This window comes from Perognathus longimembris, chromosome 17 (assembly GCF_023159225.1).
Source record: "Perognathus longimembris pacificus isolate PPM17 chromosome 17, ASM2315922v1, whole genome shotgun sequence".
NCBI classification, from domain to species: domain Eukaryota; kingdom Metazoa; phylum Chordata; class Mammalia; order Rodentia; family Heteromyidae; genus Perognathus; species Perognathus longimembris.
This window is the reverse complement of record NC_063177.1, coordinates 54,968,266-54,981,135: the sequence shown is the minus strand read 5'-3', so window position 1 is coordinate 54,981,135 and position 12,870 is coordinate 54,968,266.

Below are 12,870 nucleotides of genomic sequence, written 5' to 3'. Positions count from 1 at the left end.
TGAGGCACCTGATTCAGAATCCAGGGCTCCGTGTCTTTCTTTCCCCTCCTTCTTGGTTCCAGGCTGGGTGCCCAGGGTGGGGACGCGTGTCAAGTCTCCTGATGGCCCAGTGCCTGCCTGCACTTCCGTTCCCCTGTGGAGCGGCTCATGGCTATCCGCACCAAAACACTTGGAAAGCACTCAAGCCATGCCAGGACCTGGACCACAGGAATCCTCCAGGGGAAGACGCCGGAGCTCAGCTCTGTGGAGGTGGCCTCCAGCAGGGCCAGAGGAAGCGGCTGGGGGCCCGGGGCCAAGGGGGCAGCTACACAGCCTCACCTGTGATCAGGGTGAGCTGAGAATCCCTTGCACACGATGCGCATGGCACATCCTCTGTCCGGCTTCCGCCAGCCCTGGGCATGGCTTACAGGGGCTCACTGGCATTCAGAGAGGTCAGCATGCAAAGACCCCCCCCTTGCTCAGGACTCAGGGGACAGGAAGGGACGGTAGCTTGGCGTCCCTAATGCACACACACACACCAAGAGCACAACCTGCCTGCAGCTCACGCGAAAGAAGATCTTGGTGGGAGTGGGGGGCAGGGTACTCAGGAGGCTGAGGCAGGAAGATCTGGAGTTCAAGGCTAGCCAGGGCGACATAGGGAAGTGGAGGAGGAGAAAAGGAGGAGAAAGAGAAGGAGAAGGAGGAGGAGAAAGAAGGGGGAAAGGAGGAGGAGGAGGAGGAGAGGAGGAGGAGGAGGAGGAGGAGGAGGAGGAGGAGGAGGAGGAGGAGGAGGAGGAGGAGAAAGTTGTTGGAAAGACAGTAAGGACCTAGCACATGAAAGCAAAGCTGGGATGGGGCGGCTGAGCCCATCAGGGGAGCCAGACCCGGACAGCGGCAGGTGTGGGGTCGTAACCCCAGCCGGGACACAGGCTCACCTTCCAGCTCCTCCCGGGTCCTGTGGCAGTGCCCAGGGAAGAGCATGGCAGCATGACGTGGAGGGCGCCAGGTGCCTGGCCAGAAGTGATTATCACTGCAGCCTTACTCTCTCTCTGAACTTGAACTTGCTGAGCCCAGGACGGATGAGAGGGTGGAGGCCAGGCTCACGGCCAGAGGCTGAGCCCCAGGAGGCCCAGCAAAGCCCTCCGCGGGGGGCTCTGGGGGCTTCTGCAGCAGACCCACCAAACTGTGGGGAAGGAGTTCCGTGCCCCTTCCCGCACCCCCGCCTCCGCGCCCGCCCTTCCCTCCGCTGGGCCGGAGGCCAGGCCCTGTACAGCCAGGTCAGGGGCACACGTCAGGAGTTGTAGACGGTAACAGCAGGATGGGCAAGCGGCCCGTGAAGATCGGGGAGTAGACATCAGATGTCGGGATGTCCTGAGGGTTGGGGACTGGCTGGGGGGAGGAGGGGGGGTCAGCCCCATATCCCGCATCAGAACTGTGAGTCAGAGCTGTTTCAGATAGTGTGTCTATCACAGCTCTCGTCTTCCAGAGAACCCTCTAGAAGGCCTGAGATGAGCTGGCACGGTGGGGCTGGGCAGGGAAGGGTGAATTCTGCCTCCCGGGGAGTCACCTGCGCAGGGAAGCCTGGCTCCCAAGCGCCCAACGGAGGAAACAAGGCCCAGTTCAGCGTAGGTCCACCAGGAAGTCGCCGGAGAGCGCAGCCCCCTGCGGCGGAGAGCGGGAAAGGCTAGGGCTAGGGGTCAGGGGTCAGGGGCCAGGGGTCAGCCCAGACAGAGTTTTGGTTAGGAAGTGGTGAAAGTTTGGGAGATGGACAGAGTTCACAGTGCACAGCGGTGTGTGTGCCTGTGTGTGCGCACGCACGCGCGCACACACACCTGCTAGTACTAGAGCTTCAACTCAGAGCCTCAAACACTCACTCGGCTTTTGTGCTCAAGGCTGGCGCTCTACCACTTCAGCCACAGCTCCACTTGCACCTTTTTGGTGGCCTCACAGTCTTTCCTGCCCAGGCTGGCTTTGAACCTCCATCCTCAGATTTCAACCTCCTGAGTAGCTGGGATTACAGGCATGAGCTGCCAATGCCTGGCTCATGCATATACTTACATACTGACTACATGGTTAATTGGTTAAGGGGACACATTTTATGCTATGTTTCAATTGTAGATTGTAAGAGGGGGTCCAGCTTGCTCAGAGCCCCCCCCCCTTCTTCCTTCTTCCTGGCTTGGCATCAAAGAGTCCCCAAGGGGCTCAGAATGTGGCCTAGTAATAGAGTGCTTGCCTAGCATGCAGGAAGTCCTGGGTTCGATTCTCAGCATCACATAGACAGAAAAAGCCAGAGGTGGTGCTGTGGCTCACGCGGTAGAGTGCTAGCCTTGAGCAAAAAGAAGCCAGGGACAGTGCTCAGGCCCTGAGTTCAAGCCCAGGACTGGCAAAAAAAAAAAAAAGCCCCCAAATCTCAGGACTGCTGCTGGCTTATTCCCTCTCCCTGCCCTCTAGTAAGGGGGTTTGAACCCAGGACCCTGCCCTTGCTAGGCAAGCCCCCTGCCACACAAGCCATGCCCCTCCCTGCCCTTTTGTTTGTGTTTTCTTTTTGAGACAGGATGGCCTTGAACTCACCACACTGCTGCCTCTGCCTGCCCCCCCACCCGCCCCCGCTTCCCCGCTTCTCTCTGAGCACCGGGGGAGGGACACACTGACTGTAACCAGCGTTTGCTAGCTGCTTCCCGGGCCACCTGCCTGGGGTCCCCAGGGGCGAGGCAGTGGCTCAGGTCCAGTAGAGCTGTCCAGGCGGCCCCGCTCCACGCCACGCTCCCTCCCCGCCCTAGAGGGGCTGGAGGCTGGCGTTCGGGGAAAGCAGGCCCGAGCCGGCCGTAGCCGTGGCCACCTGAGCACAAGCTTCCTGGGCCGCCGGGGCTGGGCTCGTCTCCATCACCAAGGGTGCTCTCCCGGAAATGCGTGCTCCAAACCGGCCCCTTGGGTACCGTGCGCCTCCCCGGAGTGTGCACAGGCTGGGGTCACGGGGCCGTCACGGTCTGACACGCGCACGTGGAGGCGAGGGGCGCCCCTTTCCGGTCCTGGGCTGGGCTGTGATGCGAGACAGGCCGGGTGGGGTGGGGTGGAGGGCAGGGAGGGAAAAGGAGAGAGAGGGAAAAGGGAGCCGAGGAAGGGGAAGGGAGGAGGGAGGGAGGGGGAGAAGGGAGAGGAGTGGGGGGCGTTGTGGAAGGGGCGGGCGCCCACGCAAGGCCTCACGCTGTGGGAGCAGCCGAGGGCGAGGCGTAAGTGCTTCTGCAGCAAATCAATTCTACAAAGCAATTTGTCCTCTCTCTCCAGCTGGCCCCGGGAGGCTGAGCTTAATCACTCTGGAACCGTGTCAGAAGATGGCCGGGACGCACCGTCCCCGCCCCGCCCTCCCCGCGCGCCGCCTTCCGCAGGGAGAGCATCGCGAGCGTGCCCCCGCGCAGGGCAACTTCCTCACAGGCCCAACCGGCCCCCTCCCCGGACGTGCTCCTCCCGGCCCCGTCCGCCACTGGGACGAGCAGCACCCCGGGCCCCGTGGGGGTCCGGGGCTGGAAGCAGCTGGAAATCAGCCCCAGAGGGCTCTGCGTGCCAGGACAAGGCCTCGCGATCACCTGTGTGGATGAAGACACGGGGCCTGGGGGCTGTCCAATGCGGGGCCCTCTGCCCTGAAGACACCAGGATGACCCCCGACCGCTAGCTGAGCTTCGTGGCGCTGGCTCTGCGGGTGACAGAGCGCCTTACATTCAGAGAAGGCGAGCAGCCTGTCCCAGGCCTCACGGCCTGCAGGGCAGGGGTGGGACTGAGCCTCCCATCTTTATAATCTTTGGGTCTGGGGGGGGGGTCTGAAAGGATGTCTCTCCAGAGAAAGAACCCCCCCTCCCGCCCCTACCGCGGGGCTCCCCCTCGCCCTACCACCTGGCCCTGCTCAGAGGCCGGATTGCTGGGAGGAGGCCTGGCTCCCCAAGCCTCGCAACCTCTCTTGGAAAACACAGAAGGCTCTGGGAGAAAGGTTTTCTATGAATGGTCTGGCCCCCGCCCCCTGCAGCCCCAACAGCAGCCAATCAGAGAGGGGCTGCTCCAGCTCCAGGGCTGGGCCCTCTCCCGGGGGTGTGGGATTTCCCTCCCTCAGACCTGGAGGCCCCCAACATCCCCCCTTCCTCTGCCCGCCCCCACCCTCTTAAAGGGAATACTGCAGATTTAAACCACAAATTAAATTTTAATGAAGCTACTGGTAGTACCCCGTGCAATATTGATGAGATCACAGTGTCCAGCCGGCAGGCGCTCACCCCGGAAAGCTTTTTAGGATGTTATGCAATATGGAACCAAATTAATTACTGGCAACAAAGGGCTCCGCGCCTCTGTAGTGGTGCTGGGCCACTGGGTATAAAATGGGCGCTTTCGTTATTGTCAGATCTCAATGGCAGTCAGTGGAGGAAGCAGGGACTTCACAGATTCAAATACTACAGCAAGCGAGGCTGGGGGGCTCAGCGAGGAGGGGAGAGGGAGGGAGAAGAGGAGGGAGGCAAAGAAAGAGAGGGAGGGAGGGGAAGAAGAAAGACATATGTGCTCATGAGGTGGGGTGTGTGTTATGAACACAGAGAGAGAGCGTGTGTGGTGTGTGTGCGCGCGCACGCGCGCGTGTGAATGGAGAGGTCTGCCAGGGCACGCTGCCTCCTGTCAGCTATTGCGGCACAGTGTAGCAGGTTTCCTCCAGGCCGGCTCCGGAGCACCCATCTCCTGCCCCGTCACACCCTCCCACTCCAAGGGGCAGTGAGCAGGGCCAAGTGCATTGGCTGGGCGGCCCTCCCCCGCCTCCCCCACACACACAGGGGAGGGTCTGGCCCTGGGCTTGGCTGCCCACAGACAAGCCTGGCCTGGGCCTGGCCTCTGTCCTGCCTCCAGCACCATCGATCCAGCTGCTAGATGCTCAACACGGCCCAGGAGCCTTGCTGCTCCAAGCTGGGTGGGTTGGCCTGGAGCAGGGTGGGCCAGGGGCTGGGGAAGGCTCTGACCTAGGGCAGAAGCCGGATCCAAGGCAGCGAGGAGGTGGAAGCTGCCCCCCCCCCCAGTCCCTGCCTCTCGGGGACCCCGCCCCACCCCAGCTCTGGCCCCACCCAGGACTGCCTGTGTTTCTTGTTCCAGCAGGTGGAGAAGGCGCCGCTCTCCTAGACAAGGAAGCCAGCACTCCCAAGTTGGAGCCACGTGAGTCACAGGGCTGTGACTCCAGGGGTGCAGCAGGGCCTACCCCCTGCAGCGTCCCCTGCCGGGCCGGCCCTCACAGGCACCTGGCACTTCCAAGCTGGCCGGGGCATGGCCACCCCTCGGCCTCTGCTTCCAGATACGGTGCGGGCTGACACAGAGCCACAGCACCCCTCCCCAGGAGAGCCGGACGCTGACCAGGGGACAAGACCATGGCGGGTCAAGGGCCAAAGGTGGCTCAGGTCGGCAGGGCAAGAGCAGGGCCAAAGAGCCTTTGGTCAGTACCCAGGGTAGCGAGCCACCACGGCCAGGGCCTAAACACGCAAGCCTCGCCATCCACGCAGAATGAAGGGCTAATTCCACAGAGGGCACAGCTTGGGGCCACCTCTCTACCCCGCCTCGGTTCCTGAGCATCCTCTCATCCGATCGGCCTCGCTGCCTCCAGTTGGTACCAACCCAACTGCGCCGGCCCTTCTGGGGCTCCCCATTGCCCTCGTGCGGGCTGAGTTTCCAGGGCAACCTACCACAAAGCCCAGCTAACCACAGAGCCGGGGCCCCGGGACCTCCATCCTGAAGAGCAGTGTCAGCCGACCACAAGGGAATACTCTGCCGTCTGTCCCCTGCTCATCCCACTGCGTGCCGTGGCTTTTCCCAGGGGCCTTAAAGGCCTCGGGGCCTTTGCACTAGGGCAACTCTGGCTCCCCCTTCGGAGCTGGGTAAGTGCCGCTCCTGCACAGACCCAGCTTGGGTCAGAGCCGGGCACTGTGCTTCCCAGACAGTCCTGCTTTCGGCGCCCCGAAAAGCGAAGCCCGAGTCCGGCAGGGGGTTTGAGTGTCAGTCCAGGCGGCGGGTGGGGGACGGGAGCGTCTGATGGGAAGAGGATGTGAGAGCGAGTTGTAGAGTTGGCCAGCACCGGGACAACGAGCTCAGCCAGCCCTGAGCAGAGTGGACACCTCATGGAACCTTCCGGAAGGCTCAAGAGTCATTCCAGCCCCCTTCACCTGTGGTGTGTGCTGCGTGCTAGGCTCGTTGCCATTGTCCCCCGGTGCCTCTGGCGTGACCCCCCCATCCCACCCAGAGTCTCAAGCCGTGGCCGGTGCAGTCAGAGCTGAGGCCTCCCACACAAGCCCCCCCCCCCAGCCCTGGCCCCGCACGGGAGCACAGTATTCCCCTGGGGTTGGCTGACACTGCTCTGGAGGCATCCTCATGCCCCTGTCGTCTGGAGAGGCCCCGGCACGGGGCAGCGGGCCCTGGAAGAAGGCGCACCCAGCAAGGGAACCAGCGGTGGGCGGATGACCGGGTGAGCTCGGGAGGCCAGGCCCTGCTTCGCTGGAGTCTGCTACTTAGGCCAAGGCACTGGAACGTACTGAGCCTGGGATAGCCCATTGGCACAGCGGACAAGACAAACTGCGCTGTCTGCTGCGGTGCCCAATATACTTTTTAAATGATCCAAAGAGGGAGCGATGCAAAAGGATCTTGCAAAATGCAAATCAAAACAACAGGGAGATTCCATCTCAGCCCGGTGAGCCTGCAGGCTCCAGGCAGCACTGCTGGTGGGAATGTAAATTAGTGCAGCCCCAGTGGAAAAGTCACAGAACAGAACACTGCCATATGCTTCTAGGTACGTCCCTGAAGAGGTGGAAGTCAGCGTGCAGCACAGGCCTGCACGCCCGTGTTGATCACCGCACTAGTCACACAGCCAAGCTGTGGAGTCAGCCAAGATGTTCTTTGAACCCACGAGTAAAGAAAATGGGGAATAGCTGGGTGCTGGTGGCTCACGCCTGAAATCCTAGCTACTCAAGAGGCTGAGATCTGAGGATCAAGGTTCAAAGCCAGCCTGGGCAGGAAAGCCCACGAGACTCTTATCTCCAATGAGCCACCAGAAAATCAGAAGTGGCGCTGTGGCTCAAAATGGCAGAGTGCTAGCCTTGAGCAAAAGAGCTCAGCACAGTGCCCAGGCCCCGAGTTCAAGACCCAGTGAAAAAAAAGAAAAGAAAAGAAAAAGGAAATGTGGGATCTATACACCATGGAGTATAAAAATAAGATGGAGCCAGAGATACCGTGTTAAGAGAAATAAGATAGACTCAGAAAGGCAGATGCCATAGGTTTTCTCTCGTATGCAGGGCCCAGGTCCATAAACAAGGCCGAGGGGAAGGCAAGGCAAGGAACCCCAATGGGGAAGCACTTGAAGCAGAGGCATAGGGTGGTGGAGGACGGAAGGGGTTAATGTACCGTGGACGCATGTGTGGGAACGTCATAATGAAACCCATTATTTTGCGAACTAAATACAAAACACCTCAGAAACGCAAGGGCCTAAGGAGTTTCCGTACACCCTTCCTTGGTTCTGACGAGCCATTGCTCACCTGCTGCTCCCGAGGGCAGTCCTCGGCTCCTTCCCCAAAGCCACCCTGCCCTGGCACCCGGTACCCTGCAGCCTGTGCCAACCCACGGCCACTGCGTTCCCAGACAGGCCCCAGACCGCCTGCTCCCGGGGGGATAGAGACCACGTGCCCCCCTCCCGGCTGAGAGCCATGGGGACCACGCACAGGCCCCCCCAGCTGAGAGCCATGGGGACCACGCACAGTCCCCCCCAGCTGAAAGCCATGGGGACCATGCACAGCCCCCCCCAGCTGAAAGCCATGGGGACCATGCACAGCCCCCCCCAGCTGAAAGCCATGGGGACCACGCACAGCCCCCCCAGCTGAGAGCCATGGGGACCACGCACAGCCCCCCCCCCCCCAGCTGAGAGCCATGGGGACCACGCACAGTCCCTCCCCTCCCCTCCCCTCCCAGCTGAGAGCCATGGCGTCCACGCACGCCCCCTCCCCTCCCCTCCTGTCCAGCTGAGAGCCATGGGGACCATGCATAGCCCCCCCAGCTGAGAGCCATGGCGTCCACGCACAGCCCCCCCCTCCCATCTGAGAGCCACGGCGTCCACGCACAGTCCCTCCCCTCCCCTCCCCTCCCGTCCAGCTGAGAGCCACGGCATCTGCGCTCAGGTCTTGTTATAACTAGCGCCTGCCACTGCATGCCATTTTTATTCTGAAGCACTTTTATGCCTCCCCTCATTTTGTGTTTCACAGGCCCTGCCTCTCCTGGCATTTGGCAGACGGTAAAATTGATGCGCAAGGACACCGCGGGCAGGCGGGCGGCCGGAGGCGCGTCCTACCTCGGGACAGAATGCGTGCACACAGGGGCGGGAGGGGGCTCCGCGCCATTCTCCTTGGCATTTGCGAGCTTGGCGTCAGGAGGGCAGGGAAGATGAGTGATGGAAAGCATTTTGAAGCCCAGAAAGCAGTGTACAGATGCCGGAGGGCTGCTCTGCTGTCCTCCCCGTTATAGAGAGCAGAGATGGAGTGGAGAAAGAAAATGTGCTTATGAACAGCACGGCCGCTGGGACAGAGTCCCCGCGCTCTCCTTCCTTCCTCTCTTCCCCACTGCTGCCTCGCTGGCTCATCTCAGGTGGCCTCCCGCCCGGTCGGGCCATACCTCCACCACCCCTAATGGTATTCCAAGGCTGACCGGTCAGACCGCAGACCACTGCAGCCCAGCTCCTGTGTGATACTGCGCGTCTACCGACGACTTTGCTGTCCTCATGGCGACTTCAGACTCAACAGGGCCTGTATGAGCGCAGGTATTCCCCCCCACCAAGCCCTCCTGGGGTCTTGCTTTCCGGCTCTGCCAAGGCCACCCTACCCTATTTGCCCCAAGCAGCATGGAGCCAGGGATCACCCAGATTCCTGTCTCTCCCCCCCCCCCGTGGCTGTCCTGTCAGAGTCCCTAAGACACCCTCATGTCCGCCCTTCCCAAGCCCTCATCCCATTCCCCCCCCCCAGCCGCCAGCATGGGGGAGATGGGTGGGCTGCCCACGGGGGGGGGGGGACGGATTGTGGCTCTCGAGCTCTCTGTGGCTCTCGAGCTCTCCACGGCCTGCCTGGCATCTTCTCCCCGACATCTGTGACCCCTGCTTTGCATTGCACTCTTGGCAATGTGCCCCCACCCTAGCCCTCCCTCCCAGGCCCCCCTCCTCGGAAAATCCCCCACTGTCCTCTGCTCCCCAGCCCATCCACCTGCTGCTGGACTGCTGAGCCTTGCCGAGGGCCCCGACACGAGGGCCTGCCCAGCGAAGAGGCTCTGGTGCCACATGAGAGCGAACATCACAAATGTCTACCCTGTGCTTTCCATGCTTAGGAGCCGGCTTGGAGGAAAGTCAGCACAGCCCTGGAAGTTCTCCTGCTCATTGAGACCAACAAGTCACGGGTGCGCTGTTCTCCACCCCTGCCCAGTGCCGGCCTGCAGCCCCGCGGAGGGCAGGGGCAGGTCCCGGTCCCGAGCTGGACTGGGGCAGGCAGCTGCAGGCCCCTCACAAGCCCCATGCAGCCGCGGGGCTTCTCCTGGGGCCACAGAGGCAGCACGAGCTCCCTGCGTGGCCGTGGCTTCTGTGGTGGCAGTGGGGAGTGGCCTCCATGTCGGCCTCCTGAACCACGTGGCGTCTGCCAGGACTGCAGCACAGAAAGGCAGACCCGAGCAACAGTGGAATGTTACAGAAAATCAAGAACACCAGCCGCCTGCCCCCCCCACGCCCCCGTCCTCGATGCAACGCCATGGGGGCGAGGGCAGCCCTGGTGAATCCTCCGGTGGACTCTCATGCTGGAAGGGCTCGGAACCGGGGGTGCCCCTGTCCAGCACCCACACATTGTCTAACTTGTGGGCAGCTCTGTGCCGGTCAGGGTGGTAGCTCTGGACCGGCAGATGCCTCGGCTTGCAGGAGGACAGGCTGCAGGGACATGGTGCACCAAGGGGCTTGGGCAGGGCCCTGCCTGGGCTCCCACTGCGCACGGGGTAAGGACCCGATGGCCACCGATGTCCTCTCCTCACGGCCGGCCTTTGCTGCTGCGTCTGCACACGGGCCTGCCTTTCCTCCCCAGGCGGCCCCTCGAGCTAAGCTTTCCCATGAGCCCCTTTGCTTCTGGGCAAAGAGTGAGCAGACCACGGAGCCCAGGGAACCAAATGATTGGCCCATTTCCAGGACTTTTACAAGCTGATTAACAAACAGTTGCTTCATCATTGAAGTTCAAGACTATAAACTTACTGCTAAATAAGTTAGAAGCTAAGCTAACAAGTACTCACTCACAAGGGCATCGTTTTCTACTTTTTTTTATTTTTTATTTTGGTTAGTCCTGGGGCTTGAACTCTGGGCCTGGCCGCTGTCCCTGAGCTCTTCGGCTCAAGGCTAGTGCTCTACCACTTGAGCCACAGCACCATTTCCGATTTTCTGATGGTTCACTGGAGATGAGTCTCATAGGCTTTCCTGCCCAGGCTGGCTTTGAATCTTGATCCTCAGATCTCAGCCTCCTGAGTAGTGAGGATTATGGCGTGAGCTACCTGAACACAGATTTTTTTCCTTTTTCTTTTCTTTCTTTTTTTTTCCCTCTCTTTTTTATGGATTTATTTGCTTTTTTATTGTCAAACTGATGTACAGAGAGGTTACAGTTTCATACATTAGGCATTGGGTACATTTCTTGTACTGTTTGTTACCTCCTCCCTCATTCCCCCCTCCCCCTCCCCCTTTCCCTTTCCCCCCATGAGTTGTTCAGTTGATTTACACCAGTTTTACATCTTTTTCTTTTCTTCTTTTTTTTTTTTTTTTGGTGCTGTACTGGGGCTTGAGTTCAGGACCTCACTCCGTCCCTTAGTTTTTTCTGCTCAAGGCTGGTACTCTACCACTTGAGTCACACCTCTAGTTTCAGCTTTTTTCCGGCCCATAGGAAACAAGAATCTGTTGACTTTGTCTGCCCAGCTTAGATCCTCAGTCCTCAAATCACAGTCCCCTGAATAGCTAGGATTGCAGACGCCAGGCATGTCCTACTTCCCTAATCACACCTTGCTATTGACTGGCTGGTTGTGCCTGTGGCACGGGCCTGGCAGGAGTCCTCTGAATTGCTGTGTCCCTCCTCCGTCCTCCCAGAGGTGACTTCACAAGGAACCAGGCAGGGCCACTTGTAGGATCCGCTCCCTCCCCTAGGCCCCCCCGCCAGGCCAGGCAGAGAGAACTGGAGGCCCTGGTGCAGGCCTGCCTTTTGGAATAACAGATTCCATTCATCACCTCCCTTCGGGAGTGCTCCCTGCCCCATTCGCTTCCCCAAACACCCAGAACACTGTGAGGCAGAGGCAACACCAGGAGGGTCCCTTCCCCGGCCAAAGAAGTTCCCCCCACAGCGCCCCCCAAGAGAAGATGGGAGATGGGAAAGACTGCAGCGTGGGGTGGGGGCAGAAACCCGAGCCTGGGCAGAAACCCGAGCCTGGGCAGGGCCTGCAGGTGCCCGGCACACAGTGTGGCCGGCTGGACCGCAGGGGCTGGAGGCTCTTCCCTCCTGTGGGGCCGCCCTCCCCCCCCCTTGCCCTCCCCTTCCCTCCCGGGGCCGCCCACTGCTGTCGTTTGCAGAGGGGTGATCGGCCCCCGCAGTGCCCACGTGCCAGGGTGCCGGAGCCCACCCGCCCGGGCTAAGGGCCTGAGCCACGCGTCCCGCCCCGCCTGCCCAACGGAGGGCGGCCCTTCTCCAGCGCCCCGCACCCTGCGGGCGGGGCGGCCCAGAGTTAGACAAGTGGGGGGGGGGCACCGCAGGTGGCAGGTGGTCCCTGCGCCGGAGGTGGGATTGGGGGGCCGAAGCGCGGGTACTTCCTCCCCGGCCCGGTTCCCTGCAGCGCCGCGCCGGACGCACGGGCGGCCCGGAGCGCGGAGGGGCCCCGAGGGGGCGCCCGGCCGGGAGCCTCCACGCTGGGCAGGAGGCCGGCCGCGGCGGGAGCTCTTCACAGGCTCCCGTGCGGGGCCCAGGCCGGCCGCGCGCGGGCCGCGGGGTCCCCCTGGCGCCGGGAAGCGGCGGAGGCCCCGCGGCTCGGGCGGCGGGGCGGGTCGCGCACTTTCAAGCCCCCCCCCCGTGGCTCCTAACGGCCCCGCGGGCGGTGGTCAGCCCCGCGCGGGGCGCTGCTGTGGGTTCCTCTGTGGTCCGCGGCCGCGTCCCGTGGAAGGATGAAGGAGCGAGTGGCGGGGGGCGGGGGGTGGGAGCGGGACCTAACCACCTGCAGTCACCGCCACCCGACCTGCAATCTCTGCCTCAGTGTCCTTTCCTGCACCTCGGGAGCTCGGGCGAGAGCGAGCGCCCCTGCCCCAGCGGGCCCCAGGCGGGCGTCCATCCCGGGCCATCCAGACAGCTCTACCGCCCCAGGAGCGCGAGCACGGGGCGGGCGGGGGGGGGCAGCGGCGGGGTGTCCGTGCATGGAGCACTGGGGGGGGCAGTGGCGGGGTGTCTGTGCGTGGAGCACTGGGGGGGGGCAGCGGCGGGGTGTCCGTGCGGGAGGCATTGGGGGGGGGCAGCGGCGGGGTGTCCGTGCGGGAGGCATTGGGGGGGGGCAGCGGCGGGGTGTCCGTGCGGGAGGCATTGGGGGGGGCAGCGGCGGGGTGTCTGTGCGTGGAGCACTGGGGGGGGGCAGCGGCGGGGTGTCCGTGCGGGAGGCATTGGGGGGGCAGCGGCGGGGTGTCCGTGCATGGATCATGGGGAGGGCAGCGGCGGGGTGTCCGTGCGTGGATCATGGGGGGGGGGGGGGCAGAGCGCTGCAGGTGCGCCGCCCCTGACTGCTGGGGTCCGAGGCGGGGACCGGCCGGGCGCTCGGGGAGCGGGGAAACCCCTGCCCACGCGCACGCGCGCACGCGGACACACC